General features: G+C 44.3%; 1 protein-coding gene and 1 long non-coding RNA gene across 4 annotated transcripts in view; one reads left to right on the plus strand and one right to left on the minus strand.

Moving 5' to 3' along the window:
* CD226 (CD226 molecule) overlaps window positions 1-14,807 on the minus strand; it is an 81,460-nt gene extending 66,653 nt beyond the window's left edge. For 2 of the 3 annotated variants that reach the window (XM_033135572.1, XM_033135571.1), the window contains exon 1: window positions 2,631-2,820. The gene's annotated coding sequence lies outside the window, so the exon portion shown is untranslated. Of the gene's footprint in view, window positions 1-2,630; window positions 2,821-14,757 lie in introns of those variants that run through there. The other variant, XM_033135573.1, reaches the window with a different exon arrangement.
* LOC117038675 (uncharacterized) lies at window positions 2,958-6,850 on the plus strand. The gene is made up of 3 exons (XR_004425711.1): window positions 2,958-3,293; window positions 3,385-3,442; window positions 6,749-6,850. It is a non-coding gene; the product is annotated as an uncharacterized LOC117038675 (long non-coding RNA).
* Window positions 14,808-15,242: the final 435 nt, after the last annotated feature.

Below are 15,242 nucleotides of genomic sequence, written 5' to 3' on the forward strand. Positions count from 1 at the left end.
TTGCTGGGGGCCAACCTGCCCCACACAGTTAGCCTGCGTCACAGAAGCAGGGCTGGCCTCTTTGTAGACCTCTCATCCTTCTGAAAGCACAGGAGAAAAGAAAGAAATGCCCTCTTATGACACAAATGATTTCTGAGCATTTGTTGAGAAACAGGTAGCTTTCTCCAGCAGCTACGTGACCCGTGTCACTCCCTTCAATACCTCACCACCCTTAGAGAATATCCAAACTGCTTACAGATTACAAGGCCAGACACATCTCACGGCTGCCGTCCTTTCCAGTCTCATGAGTCTTACAAGTTCGTTCATTCCCACCCTGCACTTTAGACCCAGCAGATAGCTTACAATTTGGGGAACGTACTCTACCACACAGTCCTTTGCACATGGGGTTCTTAACTTCTCTTATCCCTCTTCCAGCAGCAAGTCTCAGCTCAGATGTCCCCTCTAAGGGACTCTCCCTGAGCCCCTCCAAGACTGGGGTAGGTATTCCTCCTGTGGCTTCCCTGAGAACCCCGGATATATTCGTTCTGGAACACTTACCACATTCTTTGTAATGTCCCATTCTTCACTGCACTTCTTATTGTAGCTCAGGAAACCCCTTCGAGGCAGGGATCAAGCCCTGCTGCACTACGAGCCTGGCACTGTGCCTGGCAGAGTGGGTGTTCGGTCAGTGTTGGCTGCACGCCAGCGGAGCAATGGTTCCTATCTGTGAGGTGTCACCACATGTGGTGCAGACACTGATTACAATCCAGAGTCCATCCTGTTTCCAACGCTAGTTCTTCTTTTGCCTCATCTCTCTATTTTTCCAATCAATAAGACAAAAGAGGTCTTGATCCCAAAGGCACATTGATCTTGCAGGACAAACCCAAAGAGAAACTTGCCTGATTTGAGCCAACTCTTTTTCAGAATAGCTCACTGGGCCCTGAATTGACTGCAAACATCAGCTGAAACAGTCAATGTCTGCCCAGGCGATTCACACGCCATGAGCGTCTGAGCCACTGTAACAGCACGTCTCTGGGGTCCAAAACTGAACACTTGGTTTGCCGACTCCCCGACTCACAAAATTCAGATCTATACAGGTACTTTTCCCCAATTATCTCTTATAATCACTTCCCAATTCAGCATCCACAGGCAAACACACATACACACACGTCACCACCACCATCATCCTCATTATCACTCATGTCCTATAATAAAGTTACTGCTACTATTAAGGAAGGAAGAATGGAGACAGTTTTTGCTGTGTCTCTGTAGGGTTCATCCTGCTTGGATTCTTGAGCTTCTTGGGGGCTATTGCAATCTTGTGATATGAAGAACCTAACAATTAGCTTTGGATCCATTCCCTCAGGGGCGTGGGCCTCCCAATGTTTTGGCTCCCAGAATGCAGCATTGTTCTTCCCAACACGAAGCTACACAACCTGCCTCAGCACATCCAGGAATTCTTCAAAGATCACGTGATCACTAATGGATCCCAAAGCAAACAGTAGAAACCTTCTGAGGTAAATGAAACTACCTGTTGCCTCCAGAGAACAGTCGCCCTGAATATGCCAAGCAGGAGACAAATGGAGGTGATGAGCAGGAAAATTAGTGGGGCAGAAGGAAGGTCATTACCACTCAGTGAGGACAAAACCCCTATCCCCGGGGGTTTGTTAGTAACCCTAATTAAGGGCCTTTCCAACAGTTTAAAAGTCAAACTACTCTAACATTACCATTTGTTGACAGACGCAGAAAGCACTGCAGAAACCATCACTTAGTCGATGGACGCGGCATCCCGTTAGCTTCCTCCTGCCTCCTTTCCTCTAAGGCCACCAGGGTACCAACTCATGGTTCTAACAAATAGTAAGTGAAGGGAAAACAAGCCTTTATCCTGCCTTTCCCGTACAATTTGCATTTCAGGGTAACCTAAGTTTCTCTTTATAGAAAAATTCAGCTCCTAAGTGGAAAAACCAATAATAGACAATTTTTAAATCACGACTTTGCAGCTCCCGCTAAAATCATAGATTGAGACCATTGTGAGTAGATGCTGAAGCCAGTAAGTGGAAAGTTACTGGGAAGTGACAATACCTGAGCCCTGATCAACCGTAACCTGTCCAAAATGGTACCACTAGTTAGCAGATGAGGCAGGAGGGAAAACACAGCACCACCTGGGAAGTGCTCTCACCAAAGTAACTGAACCTGAACCCAATCTGGCCTCTGGAAGGAACTAGGTAGTCGTGTACAGGAAACAGGGAACAGAAGAACGAGTTCAAGGGCCCCACCAGGAAGCAACGAACTGAACACAGAAAGCAGAGATGCTACAGAACACGTCTCAGGTTCTCAGTAAACCAACGGCAGTTATGATTAACAGAAGAAATATCCCTTGCTCCAGTAAATGTCAAGAAGGCTGTTGGTAGTTTTAAATCTCCTTTCCTAACGAAAGACTCACAGTGACTTTGGAATTTCATAAGCATAATAAAGAAAACTGATTAGCACCTTGATGAGAAGACACCAGAAGACTCTCAACTACATGTAGAGCTAAGACAAGGATACAAGGACGACCGTTATTATGGCAAATATGCTACATAAAGAACTTTTTTCAGCACACACATGCCTATGAACAGAAGACAACGAAGGAGCCACCTGGAACACGCTACCTGGAGTGGGAGCCCACACCTGCGTCTGTCCTGGCTGTCACAAAGCCAGGGCTCGGCGGGCTGCAGCAGGATACCCTCGGGCCCGTCCTCTTCTGTCTCCTTCGTGTGGACCGTCCCTCGCCTAGGAGTCTCAAGGTCTCAAGGACATCAATATGTGCACAGACATTTTCAGGACTCCTGACCCCGAGTATCAAGCCTGGGGCATACTAAGTTCCTCTTTGGGAATTTCTTCTAGATGACCCCAGGAAGCAGGAAACAGCCGTGCTCCACCGAGGGCCTGGGACGTGCAGATGTCTTCTATCTCTTCCTCCCAGCCGTGCACTGACCTCGTTCCTTTCTCCTCTGTGCCCCATATGACTATGTGCTGCTAAGACATGATAGCATTCCCTGTGCACGACAGTCAGTTCGTGAGAAAGAGGGAGAAGTCCCCCCTCCACCAGCAAAAGAACGTGGGCTTTGCAAAGAGACTTGAGTTCAAATCCTGCTCCATCTCGGACTAGCTGGGGGACCGCAAGTCCCCAGCACTTTGATGGCAGCACACCAAGGCAGGCAGCCCCACCCTCTATTCCCAGGAGAAGGGGGGCCACATGTGCCCCACCCTTTCAGGACTCGCACAGAAAAGCTTCTTTGGCCTCTGGAACTCTCCATCCTGCTGCATACCAGGTAATTTAAAGAAATGTTTATTTTCCAAACATTAGATTCTTGCAAGATATTTTTATTGCAACTTTCTGAACTTTTGTTTTTATTGTCCTAGTGGTGGTTCTCCTGCTTTGCTGGTACCCTGAGGACAGTTTTGTCCCTGGTTGGTTACTGTAAGTTATACCTGAGCTGTTCAGTTAACATTTTCACCAGTCTTTGTCCAATCGCCCATCACTATGGCAGCGTGCCTGGCAAAGTAAAAGTCTCCTGCCTCAGCTACAGTGTTGCCTCAGCTACAGTGTTGCCTCAGCTACAGTGTTGCTGCATCTTCCTGGACCTGGAAATGGGGACCAACGTAGTACAGTGTAGACAGGGTCGCATCTCTCCGGCTCCCCAGGATGGCTTCAGTAGACATCTGGTTGAACTGGTATATTTATTAGCAGCCCCTCATTTCACTCTCAAAAGCGTCTTGCTTTGCATGACAAATTCTGCGGTCACCATGAAACTCACTCTCCTTAGCTGTGGGTTTGAAGACCCCGTCCCGGGAAACCTTTAGTCCAGGACAAACCAGGACATTTGGTCGCCATTGAGACAGCAGTAAGCCAGCTCTCCTGGGTCCTGGACCTAGGTGCAGCCCCCCTTTGCTCCTGGTCTGCTCACCTGGGAGGCTGCGGTGTCTCTCCTACCCAGCCCTTCTTGCCAGGAAGCTTCTCGCAGGCTGGCTCTCGAGAAGGCAGGACCAGCGTCGATGGCCGCCTATGGAAGGATGCATGTGGCCTCCCTGGCAGGGTGCGAACCCTGTGCCAAAGGCCAGCAGGTCCTGTGCAGGGCGGAACAGTCCATCCATTCCCTTACCTCAGGGCAGTGGGAATCTACCCATCTTATGCGTCTCGGCTCTGAGGGATAAGCACTGAGCCTTTGGAAAGCAAAAGTATGTCTCGGATGACCCTCTGTTTCACCCACTAGAAAGAAAGTGAGCCAGCTCCATTTTCAAAATGAATAGATGAACCAATATGTAAACACTTTACATTCCTTCTGTGTCCCATTGTGCCTTTTGTCTCATTTTTACCTGCCTTGTGTCTGGGTCCAGGTCCTCCACCTTGAATGTGAGTCCCTTGAGCGCCGAGACTGCCTTCTCACGGTGGTGTCGTGGTGACCATCTGTCCTGGTTTGCCTAGCATCAAGCAGGTTCCCAGGACAGGACTTCCAGTGCTGAAACCAAGACAGTGCCAGGCAAACCTGGATAGCTGGTCACCTCGCTGCACTCCCAGCCCGAGAGCAGTGAGCGTGGAGCAGGTGTTCCATAAACAGCACTTGTCCAACATGACTTAAGTCTTACTTTACAAATTTTAGAATTAAGAGGGGAAAGGTGTCAAAATGCCCAACAGGAACTTGATAAATACGAGTCTCAGCTCAAAGGGCAAGTTTAAGGCTTCCTCCTGCTGGGCTGTCCGTCTCCTGGCAGAGATAGGACCCTGGTTGACCAGACGTGCCAGCTCATTTCCTGGCCACGCACCATGGTCTCCTTCTGTTTCCTCCTGTGTTTCAGGGGTGGAACATTGGGTCCTGCATTTACCAGACCCCTGCCAGCAGGATCCCAAGTTAGATTTTGCCAAGGAAAGGCACTTTCACAAGATCTGGACATCAAAAGAGAAGTAGGATTTCATTTCTGCAGAGCTGATGTCAGACTCCCTGTACTCCGTTTCTTGTATTCTTCTGTTGTGGTGGACAGATGTGAGGGCCTTGCAGACAGGAGGTGGGAAGCAGCCCCCTTGCCCCCGCGCCCCCACACACAGGATCATCCTGGAAATTCCTGCCCCTGAGCTGCAGGTGGCGTTGGAGGGGTCGGTGGGGCACCTGTGCCATCGCAGTTCTCTGACCGTCCTTCCCTGCTCCCGGCTTCTGACTCCCCTCAGTGCCTCCTTCTTCCACTTCTAAGGACCCTGTGATCGCACTGGGCCCATCAGGACAAGCCAGGCTTGTCTTCCTACCGCGAAGGTCCTTTAATCCCATCTGCAAAGTCCCTTTTGCCGTGAAAGGTGAAATATTCACAGGTTCCAGGGATTAGGGTGTAAACATCTTTGGGGTGTCATTATTCTGCCAACCACATGAGCCAAATACAAATTAATAGGTTGCCTTCATTCTTCCCCAAAGTATTGACTCTGATACGTGGTACAGAAGTAAGCGGTGTCATGTGGGAGAACACACGCTTGGGGTTCAGCCCTGTGGTTTGGGTCCTGAGAGCTGGTGGACAAGACGGTTTGAGGTAAGAGACAATAAAAAACAGAGATAGAAAGAAAGAATAAATTAAACTTAAGCAACACACAAATGCATGTGCACACACACGTTTAATTTATTAACTAAAATACGAATTCATTAAACATATTTCTTGTTCAATGTCTTTAGACTTGTTACTTTCAGATAATAGTATTCTGGGCTCCGGGGGGGTTCCCAAAGGGTAGGACCCGAAGGCACCACACAAGAAAATAAGATGAAAACAAAATGGGCTATATCCTAACTCAAAGTCAAGTCCATGGCTGTGTATGCAGCGTGTATTCAATTTTATACATTTGGCTTATTTTAAGGGACTTATACTAAGTTTCCCATTTCCTTAAATCTTCTCCATTATCACAACCACGTTTTCCTCTTGTCCCATTCTTTAAGTTATGCTTATTGATTTCTCTAGGGACCCTTTCATTTCTCCCTTCTCTCATTGTTTCTCTCCGTTCTGAGCAACAGAGTGCCTTTCTCTCTCCTTATATCCTCTCAGATGAACAATCCCACCACTTCAGTGCCCTGAATAAAAAGCTGAGATGTCCTCAAAGTTCAAAGCCGCAGCATGGGCACAATTTTCTTTAGAGTCCAGCTATGTAATCGGACGTTCCTTTACCGACACTGATGAGATTTCAGACTTCTGTATAAAGAGATTGAAACTCTGTATTTTCCTGAATTTATTGAAACCAGAAATTACAATACCTATTGTTTTTATAACTAGAATGCTAAAATCATCTGGCTTATACGTTAATATCCAGGGCGCATTTCGTATTCAACCTTGATGTCACCTCTGAGTTATCTTTGTTAACCCCAAATACTGAAGAGTCCAAGAAACTATTTTTAAAAGCAACTTCTCCACCCTGCACTCGCGGCCATCGTGGTCCCCAAAGCGCCTGCGGAGGACCACAGGGTCACCTGTTCCTAACTCATCCTGCCTGTACCCTTTCCTAATAACTGCCTGAGTAATGATATTGACAGGTGCTTTTCTGATTGTCGCACTTAATCCTTTGACTATAAATATCACAGGCAACGGTTATTGGATGGTTACTATGTGCCTGACACTTCTCTAATGCTGTACATGTTTCACTCATTAAACCTTTAAAAATCTTACAGAATAGGAATTGTTACTATTCTCACATTACATTTGAGGAAACGGAGGCACGGAGTGGTTAAGTAACTTGCCCAATTTTCCCCACTCCTTCTAGGTAGCAAAACAGGACGTGAACCCAGATATTTGACTGTTGAGCCTACACTGCTCACCTCAACACCTCACTGCCCACCCATGGGAGTCAGATTATTCCCCCACTTGACAGATAATGAGGCTTCAGCATTAGGAAACCTGCTTATAGGTCCATGTGTAAGAGCCATCATAGCATACTGCCATTCTTCTGTGACAATCGCCAGGTAAGAAATGTTCACCGAAAAAATTATTTCCTATGGCAATGTTTTCCGAATTACACCTTCCAATTACCACAGACATTAAGGAAAATGTGGATTTTGTAGATAAACTAGATTGGGAAACTTTACACGGTATTCCACTTTTGGAAACACAGAAATCACTCAGTGCAGCATATTAAAAGCTCTGACAAGTCCAGCAGCAAAGAAGCCTACTGAACTTAGTTTAACTCACTGTTTCTCAAACTAGTTTTATGGTGAAATTATATTTTTATATATATATTCTCTATCAGCATATGCCACAGAATGTACATTGGAAAATGCTATGCAGTGGATTCAAATTTAAACATCGTGGCTTTGTTTTCAAAGTCTTGCATAGTTTACTCTCTTCTTCAGCTGTCCAAAGACACTTCTCATTTGTAAATCAAATTAATGTAATTTAATATATCAATTAAAGCAATATCACATGATCACATTGATTGGCACAGAAGAGGCATTTGACAAAATTTCACACCCACTCACAGTAAAAACCTTTAGCAACTTAGGAATAGAAGAGGATTACCTCAGTTTGATAAAGCTCATCTGTAAAAAACCTATAGCTAAAGGATGGAATGCTTTCCCCCTAAGGTTGGGGAGATGCAAGAAGGTCTGCTCTCAGTGCTGCTATGCAACATAGTACTGGATGGCCTAGCCATTGCAATAAGGCAAGAAAAAGAAATAAAAGGAATACAGATTACAAAGAAATTAAACTGTTGCTAGCTTCACATAACGTGATTGTCCATGTAGCAAACCCAAGAAATGTACAAAATCTTCTAGAACTAACAAATGAAGTCAGCAGGTTTGCAGTAAAGAAAATCAACACCCAAAAAGCAACTGCATTTCCATATGTTAATGAACATAAGGAAACCAAATTTAAAAACATAATACCATTTAGGCTCACTCCAAATAAAATAAAGACTTAGGTATGTGATACATCCATACCATGGACTACTACTTAGCAATAAAAAAAAAAAATCAACCAATTGATACATGCAAAAACTTTAATGAATCACCAAGCTGAGTAAAAAAAAAAAAATCCAATCCCAAAAGTTACATAATGAATGTATCCATTTATATAATATTCCTGAAATGATAAGATTAAAGAAATGTAGAAATTTTAGCAGAGGTTGGAGCTTGCCAGATGTAGACAGGAAAGAGCTGTGATTATAACAGGCAACATGAAGGACCCCGTGGAATTGCTTAGTATCTTGACAGTGGTGGTAGATATGCACACCTCCACAGATGATCAAATCCCACAGAATGTAATATAATCAATGCAATGATTCTTGTATTAATATAATCATCATCTTATACAGCTTAATACAATAGGACTCACACACACACACACACACACACTTAGACTGTAGGCAGACTGTACCAGTGTCAATACCCCAGTTGTGATGTTGTGCTATATTGGCACGATATTTTGTAACATGTTCCCATGGGGGAAAACTGGGTAAAGAACACATGGACTCTCTCTGTATATTTCTCACAACTGCGAATTTCTTACAGATGTGAACCTACAATTATCTCAATAAAAATTTCTATTAAATAAGAGAGAAGGCAATAACGCATCATAATTTTTATACTCCTTTGGTGCTCCACTGCCAAACATGTCCCATCAAGAGATGGAACTGGGGACTCTTTCACCTATTAGGTGCCATCAGGAAGAGTATTTAGAAAGCTACAATGCATGCACTACCTGTTATTTTCAGACAGACTGTGATATAGATATAAAATAACATAGGAATTAAAAAAGGAATGTGACATTTTTTCTGCCACTAGAGGATTATTTTATTGGGGGATTAAATAAATGAAAATGATACTGAATAGTAGTGGTTATATCTGAGTCGGCGCATTAAAAGCAATTTTTATATTTTTCATGATTTTTTTTTTATTTTACAAATTTCATATGAAAATGTATTATTTGTACAGATAAGCAAGTTTTACATGAAAAAGAAAATGAATAATTATTTATTGTATGGATTAATAAATGCTACCCTCAAATTTTATGGAACATACTATGATAACACAACCCATAAAAACAAAAACTCTTCAATAAGTGTTGATTGAGCTGAATAAGTTCTGAATGAAAGTAAGTGAGCATGGCCGTCTGTGAGTGTGCTTTAGTCTTCGGCAGACAAAGTCACTGCTAACGTCAATTTCAGACAGATAACAATGGTACGATTCAAGGCAGTTCATTAAGACCCCGTGACTTGAATAGGGTCCCACACAGAGCAAATACTCTTATTTGATACGTGTTTTGCAAAGGGCAGAGACGCCCTCCACAATTTGAGCACAATGATTCTTTATGAGTGCCCAAATTATACACTCCAGTTACATTCACAGCAGAGATTTCACACTGTTCTTCATACAAACCATTCTTTCCAAACTCTATGTTTTCACATTGAAAAAGGCCTCCCCTCTGGGCCTAGTGAACTCTGCTTATCCCTCAGGTGCTGGAGGTGGCCTGGGAACAGTCTATTGCAGCAGCAGAACTCAGGGAGGCCAGTTGGCCAGTATGTAACCGCACTTCCTATGGCAGCTCTGGGGAGACAGTCTCCCCATATGTTCCCAGGGAGGGTGGGGTAGGGCAGAGTGCAAGGCAAGGCCCCAACAAAGGAATTTGGAAGGAACTAACAAAGCAACATGTGCATTTACCCTTTGACCCAGCAATTCTCCTCGGAATCTCCTCTGAACATATATTTCTACAAATACAAATCAACATAGGAACAGGTTTTTAATAATTGTGGCATTATCTATAATAGCAAAACATTGGGAACTAAACACTCATCCGTCAGAAACTGGTTGAATAAACTATGATGCATCCATGTAATGGAGAAACAGTGAGGAAGATCTGTCTGAACTCAGAGTGACTTCTGAGATATATTTTAAAAGAAAAAAGAAAAAAGATAAAAGAGCATGTGTACAGCATACTGCCCTTTCTGTAAGAAAGAAGGGCTAATTTAAGGGAAAAAAGTATATATATTTGCTTATTTTTGAAAAAGTGATATAGAAGGGACAAATCAGAAACCAATGATGATATTTACCTGTGGGGTTGGTGGGAAGCGGGTGCGGGGGCAGGGGTCCGGGTGGGAAGGAAACTTCTCTGAGCACACCTGTTTATAAGACTTTGACTTTTGAGTTCTGTATATGTCTTAAATGTTCAAAAGAAAACAATTAAATGAAAGGACAAAAAAAATCAAATTAAAATGGACTAGAAACGAAAAATTAACCTAAGTATGTATCAAATGCATCGCCACACAGAAAAAAAAAAAGAATTCCAATCAATTGGAACTCAGGTTTCTGTTAACTTTAGTACTAGGACTATATTGTAAACACCAAAATAATTGCCAAAAAAAAAAAACAAAAACAAAAATCTTGACGTTAACTTGGTGGTAAAGTAGGACCAACTTGTTGGTTGTGGCCCTCAGCTAGTGATTCTGAAACTATTTCGCTCGAGTTGTAGAACAGAGGAAATGAGTAGGTACATTTGCTCTGACGTTACAGGGAACCAGGATTCTCACTGTGAGGAAGAGAGATACAAATATGGAACTGGGAAAGAAGAAGAAAAACTGCGTTCCTGATGGTAATTGATGTTATCAGTGTAAACTCATTAACTTTAAAAACCTGTTTCCTAACGCTGTTCACCTCCCAGTGGGTCTACAGGCAGTGACAGCCCAACAGCCACGTACAAACTTACCTGGCCCCAACCCCCTGCTTGGTTTCTGGATCCCATCCTCTACTAAAGAAACCAGGGCTCCTTGAGAAACTGCTGATTGCAGCCTGGGACAGCGAAAATAGGGAACGACTCTCTAACCATTCTGGGCACAGATGAAAACAAAGTGCAAAGTGCAAAGCACACGGAGCGCCAAACCCCCGTCCCAGCTAACAAAGGTGACTGCTGCTTCCACATCAAATACAGCTGAGCTGCTCCCCGTCTTCCCCAGCTCCTGCCATGAAGACACAGCACCCAATCCAGAGCAAACCCTCATTCCTCAAACCCCCATCATCTCCTAACACAAGTTAAATCCTACCATTCGGCCGCACTAACACCTCCTCTGGCAAAGCCCCACCACCTGCCCTGGCGGGTGGACTCCCTGGCTGCAGCAGGCATCAAAACTAAGTTGCACTAATGGCTGTGATTCTGGTTCTGAATGAGGGGTCCACACACCCCACCCCACCCACATGAGGGAAAGCATTTTGCAACTATATGTCCTGAAATACTTTGTGTCAACGATTGTGCTGGATCACATTTCTAGGATGTTGTCAGAATCATACAGCCTGAACGGCGTTTCACAACTCATTCTACCCAGTGCGCCCTACCTTGCCTTGCTGGTCCCTAGAAACCACCATTCTCAAATCTCTTGAGTGCTTCTTCTTATGCCACATTCCTTAGTAATACGCCTATGTTACCAAAACCAAGGGGTTCATTTGCTTGCGCACATCAAAACCAAAGGAGACACAAATGGGAGTTTGTAGCAAAGAAAGTAGAGGTTTATTTAAGGAAATGGCACCAAACCTGGAGACAGGTGAGCTAGCGCTCAGAGACCTGGCTCCCCAGTGGCGGGTACTTTACAGATTCTACGGGGCAAACTCATAAGACACTGGGGTTAGAGGTGCTGGAAGCTGATTGGTCGGAGGTGAGGTGAGGGTAATGAGTCATCTCTTCAGGTCTTGAGGACAATTCTGAGGTTTTTTCTGGAGTCTCTCTGTCCCGTCTAATGGGAAAGTGGTCAGGGGGTCATTCCACCTTAGGGCTCAGGAAGTGAAACATAACTCAGGTCAAGACGTATCTTTATCCTGCCACAGGTCGGGACTGTGCAACCACTCTGCTACCTGGGGTTGCTGATCATCTGGGGGGAAACCTAGGTCTCCAAGGCGCATAGAGAGAGAGGCATATGATTTCTAGAGCTAGGATTTAAAACTAAATTAATCAAAGCCATAAGTACCCTGGGTCTCAATTCCTCCCTTTTTTTTGATCATTCCTCTGTCTCTAGGGAGAAGGGGCGGCACCCGCTCTGGCTACTTCCTGCTGAAAAGGGGTGGAGGTCAGGGTCAGAGGAACGAAACTATCTTACATTCGATTGAAAATATTCTTTATTTCCCAATTTACCATTAATACTCTGTTCTACCATAATGTTTGCTTTTTCCCTGGGAGCCCTGCTTTTAGTCCTAAAGGTGAGACATTGAGTCAAAACATACAGCCTCTAACAGCTAGAAAACATAATATGATAAGGATTATCAATATAAGGCATCCCTGTAATAACCCATGCAAGAGGCCTTCCATTCCAGAAAGTAGCCAGGAAAAGAGATGGTTTAACAAGTTTTGTTTTTTCATGTCTTGTATCTAAGTCGCCTTCTGCATGATTCTATTTATCTGAATCCCATGTCCCCACAGGTGTTACTGTGTAGCATGTTACAGGTGTAGCATGTTGTATTAGCCACGGCACAGACTCCTGGTTTTGCCAGCAAGTAATCTAAAGCAAGCCTATCATCTAAGGAGCCATGTGCCGAGGACTGTAAGGTGGTCTGTTGGCGTCTCTGAGCCTGAGCAGAACAGGCCAAATGGATGGCTATACAGGTTAGATTCCCTAATATCAGGTATTTAATAAGAACTAAGTCTGTGAAAACAAAACAAACAAAAACAAAAGGTTAATGATCAGAGCAAATTATAAAACAGCTTCTGAGGTTGTAAGCCTGTCAGTCGAGATTTCTAGATAGAAGGCTGGAAGCGTATTTTGTAGTTTGAAATGTCTCTGATGACGTCATCAGGTGCTAAGGTAAACTCTCTGCAAGGCTTACCCAGCATCATCACTAAGGTTGTTTAAGCATGAGTTGTTGTGGCAATTTTTGGAATTTTATATCAAGTTATCCATCTTGAGCTTGCATGGCTTTGGAGAAGGCATAAGGATGGTAGGAAATTGGAAACATGTTGGGAGACTCATAGCAGCTATTGGAGGAAAGTAGCAGAATTCAGGATCCAGTCCAATTTACAAGTAGAAAACAAAACCCAAAAGACAATGAACAGCCCTAGAATCCAATATCTACAAAGGTATATGACAGTTTCCATTGAAACTTTATTTTCCTCTCTAATCACCTATTTTTACCAAAGATAGCCAAATTAAGACTAATTTATTTGCAAAATAACTCAAAATAATATCAATTAATGTTCTAAATTAGCAATATCCAGCGGTGGAAATATGCTATATCTAGAACATACATACATAAACATACAGATAAACATAAACAGAGATCCCATAGCTTTCATTTTGAAATGCTAGCTTTTGTGTTCCCAGTACAATGCAAAACCCAGAGGTAAAACTGGATCCAAATTAGATTTCTGGCGGATGGACTAACTTAGGATTTTATTCAGATGACAAAGCTTTGCATGATATAAGAATTCCTTTAGAGCCATTTAAAAATTAATTTATAATCAATCATAGAATGCATTCCACTGTCTCCAAGAAGCCTGAGAGCCTCTCTTTCAATGGTGCCCCTTCAGGTGGACTTGTCCACCAACACAAACAACAGAAAACGGAAAGCGAGTGCACACAATAAAGGTGGGAAGCTTAGACAATAAAGAAGTGGCTTCAGAACGTCTGAGTCTAGACTGGCAGATTTTCTTGCAGAAAGATGGCGCTAGGATGGAGCCTGAGAACAAGATGGCAGCTGCCACATGTCTGGAGATGGAGATGATGGGGGAGAGGAAGGAGAAGCTTCAGACACCATTTTACCCCTCAACGGGGGGGCAAATAGCAAAGAGGAGAGGGCTTTTTCCCTTTCACGCTGGCTGCAATGGTAAGGGCACTAAATCCTAACCACTAGAACCCCAGAGATGTGTGGGTTAAATTCTGACCATGGGCCACATGGATTCCTCTCCGGCACCAACAAAGTTCAGGTGAGTGAGCCCCGGACGCTACTGGCTGCTGGACCTGGTACAATGAAAGCCCAGGAGGGGTGTATGAAGTCCCCAGTCCCCTGGGAATGGCTCAAAGGAGCAAAGGGAGAGAGCAGAGCCTCTCTTCTACGGGGCAGAAGGCTCTTACAAAGGAGTCCACTATGATCACTGAGAAACTCAGTTCCTAAAAGTCAAATCACTAAAAACAAGTAACATCGACAAACAACATATCTCACTCACAGTCATACATTTTCCCCCCACACACAATACTTTCAGGTTTAATTTGCCAGCTCTAGACCAAGTTCAACTAAAAGTTTCAAATAATACACAAAATTCCACGGTCAGGTTCAAACACACCAAATAATTTCAATGTCCTAGGATTAGACACTTTTTTACAAAGAGGACAAACAGAACAAACAGTTACAAGATCTGGCAATTGGGTCAACCTTGTATCCTTAAGTTTGGCAAGTCAGACAACAGAGACAGGGCAGCAGGTGGGTTTGGGTGTCCCAGACTTCCGGCCATGCCTTGGACCCTGAGTATTAGCCCCTCCAAGGGGACAAATGTCAGGTCCGCCCAGCACACTCCAGATCGGCAAACAGCTGCCCGGAGTCAGGCCAGGTCGAGCTCTGCTTCTCCGAGCTCTGCTGAGTTGTGGTGAGAATTGACCCCTGCTTACCAAGAGACTAGGCAGACTCACTGACCAACAAACACAGTTTTAAAGAAACTAGCAGAGCAAGCATAGAAGTGTCTCCCTCTTTCGAGATAAGATAAACAAACAAGAGTTCTCAGAAATTGGTTCCCTCTTTGGTTCCTGCCAGGTTTCCCCAAATCCAGGAGAGGGTTGTTTTCCCGGGGTGGTCACCCGCGGAACCTTACCAGAAGATGTCTTTGATTTCCAAAACTAGAACCAATTCCAGATCCAGACCTTTTCAATTCCTCACTTCTTATGCTGTAAACAAAGCGTTGTAGGTTGGTGGTGCCTGGTCACAGCCTCCACCTCCAAGCCCGACAGGCCTGGGCAGCTCCTAGGCGGGGGCTGGTGGCATAAGGGTAATGAATGTTTCTTCAGGGCTTGAGGGCAGTTCTGAGGTCTTTTCTGGAATCCCTCTTTCTGGTCTCATGGGAAAGTAGCCTGGGGGTCATTCCACCTTAGGGCTCTGAAACATAACTGAGATCAAGATGCACCTTTATCCTGTCAGAGGTCCAGACCATGAGACTAATGAGCCGCATCTGTGCTACTGTCTTCTGCTGCCCTGGGGGCGGCTGATTATCTGGGGGGAAAGCCCGGGCTCAGGGGTAGAGAGAGAGGGACATGATTTCTAGAGCTAGGATTTAAAAGTAAATTTAACCAGTCATAAGGA

Source organism: Rhinolophus ferrumequinum, chromosome 19 (assembly GCF_004115265.2).
Source record: "Rhinolophus ferrumequinum isolate MPI-CBG mRhiFer1 chromosome 19, mRhiFer1_v1.p, whole genome shotgun sequence".
Classification (NCBI taxonomy): Eukaryota; Metazoa; Chordata; class Mammalia; order Chiroptera; family Rhinolophidae; genus Rhinolophus; species Rhinolophus ferrumequinum.